The 6,964-nt window shown below is 43.6% G+C and overlaps 1 pseudogene; it reads right to left on the bottom strand.

Moving 5' to 3' along the window:
• Positions 1-1,912: 1,912 nt before the first annotated feature.
• Positions 1,913-5,939, bottom strand: LOC120850152 (annotated as a pseudogene).
• Between the last annotated feature and the right edge of the window lie 1,025 nt (positions 5,940-6,964).

Below are 6,964 nucleotides of genomic sequence, written 5' to 3'. Positions count from 1 at the left end.
GTATTGCCCCGTTCTCCAGCTTCTCCACAGTGACGAGCTGGTCGTAATGAGCTGGTGTAAACACAGTGGCGAGCTGGTGGTAAACATTCACTGCCTGTAAGCCAATTTCCAGTACGAAGTACTCGTCATTCCCTTGCACACCTAACCCGTTGAGACTACGTGCGGATTGGCTGTTTGTAGTATTTTCGGATCGACTTCATCGTCCGACAATTGAATGTCCGAGGCATCTTGCCCGGCGACAGCCTCTGAGATCTTTTCAGCTGTCCTTTCTCGTAATCATACGATTGCCGGACGAATAAGAAATGCACAAGTTACTTTCCTAAACTCGGACCGAGAAAATTGATAGAACTTCACATTATTAATAAGTTAGACCCATTTTTGTTACTAATGTTACCTGCCACATATTTGAATGAGAATAAAAATGTAAATTAACTGAAACCCAACGTGGAACAGAATGTACATAAAAAAAAACACCTACATTATAAGAAGAATTAGCGTTCATCCTAAAGCAATACTACTTAAAATAATCTTTTCACACTGAGGATCATTTTCATTGCAAAATATTTGCCTTTAAATTACTTCAATCCAAGAAAAGTTCTTACTTCGCTGAGTCAAGTAGAACGTTTTCGCCGCCATGGTCGCCGTTTTTGAATGCTCAAAACGGAAGTTCCATTCCGTTAACTTTCTCCACGCTACACCAGACTGCAGCACTCAGCTATAACCTTGTTTGTTTTGCATACGAGTCCCTGCATTAGGCTCTCGGGCGTCTACTTCAGCCCCTGCCCGTGGAGGTAAATGACTCCCCGAGGCTGACCCGAAGAGAGAGCCATGTGTGGGTAGATATCGTATTCCTTGTCCCCCTTCGGGATGTGGTCAACCGCGAGTAATTTAGAGGTCGGCAAGGGATTTTGTATCGTAATTGCAATGGTATTTGACTTTTCGATTAGGTGTATCCGAAGTCCCTCATGATGCCGACTTTTTCCATTGCCGTGTGAATGTTGCAGTTTGTGAATACATCCACCTTTTCTTTGCGTTTTAGCACTTGCCGCCGGTTTGTACTGAGCTGGGAATTGGTTGGACTCCGACCGGAACGGGCGCAGCTGTTTTTGCGATCTCACATCCGTCGATGGCGCTTCGTCCTGGGGTGCAGTTGGCAGGGGCCCTGTCATAGTCGCTTCAGCCGCCGGGGGGAAGCCATCACACGCAGTGGGTCCCGCCGTCAACGGTGACAAAGGTCTCTTTAATAATTGTAAGATGTTTTCCTCTGGTAAAAAAAAAACAAAAAAAATTGCTTCAAAAGTTGTTTTTTGATTTAGATATTCGTTAAAGGCTACCTGAGAGCACTGGTATTTTTCAAGCCATACTTGTTATATGGCAAGAAAGTGCTTGCCTTCGGGAGTATTTCGTCAATGGTGATCTTCGGTTGATCATTGGGAACGATTCCGGTCGGGGTCGATAGAAACTGGACATCTCGTGTGAGTGCCTGCTGGTGGCTCATGTTGGATACATGGTTGCTGTCTTGCAACGTGGGCCACTCGTTATGGAACACAGGGCGACCCAGCTCTCTGGACGTTGAGGCGGGAGTTTAGAAGCATTAATCTTGTCCAGTGGTGAAAGCACCCGCGGTTGAGGCTTCGGTGAGTAGGCTTAACGGAGCTCTACTCGGGCGCGTCTCGCTGGGCGTCGTCTTCTCACGTCGCCTCCTGCCAGTATTGCCAACTCAAGAATTTAAAACCCGCATTGTGCAAAAATAGCCTTTTAGCACATTTTATTGCTTTAATTCTTCCCCAACGGTATAACAACGGTATATGTATTAAAAATATAGTCTAAAAGTAGGCATTCCCTTTGTTTCGTGTATGCCAAGGTAAACCTCCATGGTGCTGATCTTAGAACATCCAATGGGAATTCATAGTTAGAACAGCATTTGTTCTCTCTTCACATTCCAAAAGGGCATCTTTATGGCGTCCCTGCCAGTGATGTGCACTGTTGGGTTCTTGAGATTGTGGAGCAGAAACCACTTATACACAAGCTCCATAAACTTCACAGTGGGGAGGCAGTCCTCATACCCTGGAGCACCAAGGTGCCGGCCATGCTGTTGCAGGAACCGTAGAGTTGATGTCGCTTGACATTGACGAGCGAATATTTATGTTTATCAGTATTCACAAATCTTCATTCACCTCTTCTCATCTAAGGTAGAAACACGTCTCACCCTTTCCATGGCTGCGTTGCTCTGTTTTAGCTTTTTATTTATGTGGATACTAATTGGGACAACATTTTCATAGTAAATAGTCACATCATTTGCCTTACCTGAGGGGAAAAGATATCGGTCACTTTTCCGACATTAATTTTCTCGAAGTTCGAAGGCCACAGGTACTTCTTCGTGAGACACCTCACAATTTTGAATGCCCCCTGGCATTCTTGGAGGTTATACAGCCTCCTGTAACATGGAATTAATGTAATGTAAAGCTGTTTAATAGACTTTGAGGAAACATAGTGTTGCGTCTGTTAACAAGAGCCAGGCACTTATTTTACCCCATGTATTTGAGAAGAATCGGCCCTCTATTGTTACCTGTTACCGACGATAGAGAATAAACTGTTGACATACACTTTCCTGGACCTGGAGTTATTTTGAAGTTGCCAATTTACATGCAAATAACTCCACTAAAGTCAAGCAGTGAGGCACAAGATAAATGCAATTTGCAAGTGCAACTTCATCAATCGCCTAGTACGTTTAAAAAGGCTAAGCAAAATAGTCATTTTGGACAGCGTGAAATCAGTCAGCCAGTCTGGAGAGACTGGTTCACGCATTAGATGATTAATGTAGCGAGTGCAGGTACAACTGTCAGCTCGGGGCCCTCAGCGTGCATCGTAGTGGTACACAACCACACAGACCTGTACGATGCTGGCTCATATCTAAACACACCCTAGCAAGAGGGTCCGTGTCATCTCCTGATCGCAAATTCGAAACATTGCGAGCACTGCACCGGCAGGTGTCTTCACGCCAGGGGTCTGAGCGAAAAAAAGGGGATTAACAGCGACCAAGGAAAGGAGTGAAGTGTTGCGCATAGCTCTGGGCTAGCCGCGCATAACGTGGGAAGAAGCAGCTGAGCACTGGGAGATCCAAAACACCGGAGACCTTTATCTCAGCCTAATGGCGACCCACACAAGCAATTGAATGTCCTTGCACGTGTGCTTGGCACACGCTGCCTTTAGTGACGGATGGCTCATTGTCCTGCATCACGCTGCGTGAGCATGTGCGCTCACTACATGAAGGACTCGGTACCTGAGAGTCTAGGTGGGACTGGTGGTTTGCTCACAAGCACTGCTGCTGTTCTTGCACTCGGCAACTAAACGAAAAAAGGCAGATTAACAAGGATCAAGAGTAGAAGTGAGGAATTGTTTACCATGTTGCCAGTCGGGCCCAACAGAGGTTTGGTGATGTGGCTGTTCCTGCTTCTTTTTTACTGCAGGCCACTGTCATTTAGGAATGCTTCAGATATCTCCGTGCAAGGCTCTCGAGTGAAGTCCTCATGACTTTCACCATAGTCGCTGCTCCAGAGCTCCACCGTCTTGTTTTCCATCCATATCGCTTTTTGCTTTTTTATTGAATCCATCCAGTGCATGAACTTCTCAGAGCCACATTCTGCAACCAGATCCCCAATGTACTTCAGAAGACAAAGAACATGATGATATTTACCTTCTCTGGATGCTGTGCTGTAGTAAACTTCTTTGAGTTGTGTGCACTGAAGCTGCAGCGTGCCCTGATCACTGGTCTGTGCAGGAAGGCATGGCTGCAAAGCCATCGGCTACCTGGAGCTTCGGGCATCTCGTTCACTTTCTGTTTTTTTTTGTGTCGGTGTCAAAAGTGATGAACACTGGCGAACGAGGTCTGTATTGCTCTTCTAAACAAAGAACGCTGAGCTGTTGTTCAGCCTCAACAATCTCGATGCTGTGCAGCTTCAGCATGGACTTCAGGACTATATGGATTTTGTCACTAACCTTGAGAACTGCTTTTAGTTTCAAGTTGTGGCATTCCACCCGGTTTGTAGTATTGTTCCCAAGGCTAAAATGCTGGTTGCAGCAGTCGCAGACTCACATGTCTGCTCTTGTGCCAGTTCTTCTAGAGGTACACTCTAGAGCCTTCACTAGCAGTTCGATCAAGCTCTGCCTTCAGGTTGGCATAGGTCTCTCCATTGGGTGGATGCATCATCTTGACCAAGAGACTGTTCAGCCCCTCCATGTCAGTGTCACCCTTGCTGCTGGTCACAACTCCTTTGAGTGCTTTCTTTACATGAAACTCGCAGAGCTGAACTATGGCGTCCAATGAGAAGTTGTCTCTGATAACCCCAATCTCTTTAAAGTCCATGTCGACAGTGACACATATTGTCTTTTCGACTCCTTGGAGGCCAACAAAGGTTTGCATTATACAGTCCATAAATGCACTATCTTCCCTGCTGACGAAGCAGTGTGCAATAACTTGGCTGGATCCATTTCCATCAACAACCATGAAGACAGAGAGCCATCTTCAAGTTGTTGGTCCTGTATGTTCCGTCTAGGAGCAGCACTTCAGAAAAGTTCTTATAGAATTGAGCCATCATGCTGGTCTGGACGAGGGAGGCTCGATCTCATTCGAGTCATTTGTGCCCAGAGTCACAGCTGCTCTGGGGTTCTGTTGAAACAGTTCCTTGATCTCTTCTTCCCCAGTTGTTCAATGTCTGGCTTCTTGTTCCCATTCAGGCGTGCAACAACATTTTCTACCCTTTACTTTGAGTGGCTTCCCTGGCTTGCCTTTTCAGGAAGTTCATTAGAAGAGGGGAGTTCACCTGCAGCTCATTTACTGGCTTTTGCACAGGCTACACTTTCTCAGTGGTGATGCGGCGGTTCTGTGGGTATTGCCAGTATGTACTGCCTCACTCACCTCATGGCAGTATTCTGAAGGCAGACAATCACCTCAAGCTTCTGCACCTCTTTGGTGGACTTGCATTTGACGTATACTCTACTGTCCACCTTTGCTGTCTTAGAAGAACAAAACGTTCGTTATCAGATATGCTGCTCAATAATAGGTGGGTTGTACTAATATTGCAAAACTCTCGGCTCTTGTTGATATTTCTTTTGTCAGCTTTTTTGCTAATGGCTGATAATGAACTGTGATCATTCTAGATAAAAATCATGTAAAATAGTATAATATGTTTAATAACTTCTGTGGAAATGGTGATCAAAGAATTTTCATCTTTTGAATGCTCTCCAAGCAAAACTAAACCTCCATAGCCAAAACTTTATTATTTTTTCTGTTTGGTCAGTAGTAGTTATGATTTTAGTATATTCATAATCAGTGACATCTTTTGGGGTTACCTTGTGCACGAAATATGGACAGAATGTCTCACTTCATTTAGATGTTCTGAAATTATTTGCTAATCTCAGGAACAATAAAAACAAGCCATAATTCGGGTTCCATATTTTTTAATTATTTTTTTTTGCAAAAATTAGAGGGTGTTTTTTTAAATTTATTTTTAGTTGAAATTACAGCATTTAAGTAGTTTTTGTTTTATTTCCAATGACAGTATATAACTTTATTTTTACTGGTTCAGTATTTCTCAAATTTCACAAAGTGGATGGACTTCAGGAATATTTCACAGGCACAAAACTTTGTGATTTGCAGTGATATGTTAGAAGTATATTTTTTACCATGGGATAATAAATTAGCATGAACAATTTTTTACAAAACCTTTCAAGTGGCAAAAGTTAGGTTTAACACAATTCAAGCAGTTCACACTATCTGAAATTCAACTTTTAGTTTTGTTATAGTATTCCCAATTTTGACTGAAATGAAAATGACAATAATGAAGAAATACAGACACTGAAAGCCCTTGCTTTCTTCGTCTGTTTTTGCAATTTACAGCTTTCCACAAATCTCCTCTTTGCAGTTGCCACAGAAACATGTCATAGTCACGCAGGCTGAAGGCAGGGGGGCAAAATCATCCGGAGTCCCAAGTGAAAGATTGTGAAAGAGAGTGACAGAACACGAGAGAAAGAAACCAATGTTGCCAGCTGAAGGACGACAGTCGCAATGATAATCGCAAAGACTGAAAACTGTCAGCAATATAAACTGATAATTTAACGTTGTAAACAGAAATTCTGGGCTACTTTAACGCTTATATAAAGCAATATACTCATTACGCTGCATTAAGTTTCCTTCTGTCGAAATCTTGGATATCTGGTGGTTGTGCGGCTTCGTATTCCTGGGGCACTCCCACTCGCGAAGCCCGTTATCTGGTTTAGTTTTGCTTTGATGCAAGGCCGTACACCTGTGCACTATGCAAAAAGAAAGCTTCGAAGGGGACAGAAATATCTTTCCACCAGTAAGTTTGTGGATTGTTGAAGCTCATGAAACTGCTCTGAGGATACAATTCGTGAATTCGAAGGCAGTTCGTAAACATGTGTGGGACTTCGAAGGTCTGCCTTTATGCTCCGCCGCTTGCGATAGCCAGAATGCATGGGAAAATGGCGGACCTTTTCCTCTAGAGTTAGTATATATGATCTCTATCGCTGAAGGAGGTATAGAAACTTCAGTCGTTGAAATGTATGGGATTATTGCTTCCACTGTAATAAATACACTGCCCCTCCTTGTCAAAAACCCAAATGGATGATACTGGTGGCCACCAGGTCCTTCCTGAGTGGCCTGTTGAAGCTCTGGGTCATGTTCGATAGGCGTGGTGTCCTTGCTTCAAGCTTGAACACTTCCTTGAGGGAACAGATTTCCTCACAGATAGCCACAGCCCGAGCCGCAAGCTTTGCGACGTAGTCTGAAAAATAAATTTATGGTTATATATCTTTCTCTCTGCACACTTTTGGTAACAATTTTATAATGTGCAGTTATTTGAGTTTGAATGCAAAATGGACAGAACTACTATCATCTTTGTTGTGATTCGGAGAGCCCAATAAATAAAAAAAAGAAAGGAAAAGA

The sequence above is a fragment of the Ixodes scapularis genome, unplaced genomic scaffold (assembly GCF_016920785.2).
Source record: "Ixodes scapularis isolate PalLabHiFi unplaced genomic scaffold, ASM1692078v2 PGA_scaffold5__190_contigs__length_132052651, whole genome shotgun sequence".
Lineage (NCBI taxonomy): Eukaryota > Metazoa > Arthropoda > Arachnida > Ixodida > Ixodidae > Ixodes > Ixodes scapularis.
This window is presented reverse-complemented; position numbering and strand designations above follow the sequence as displayed.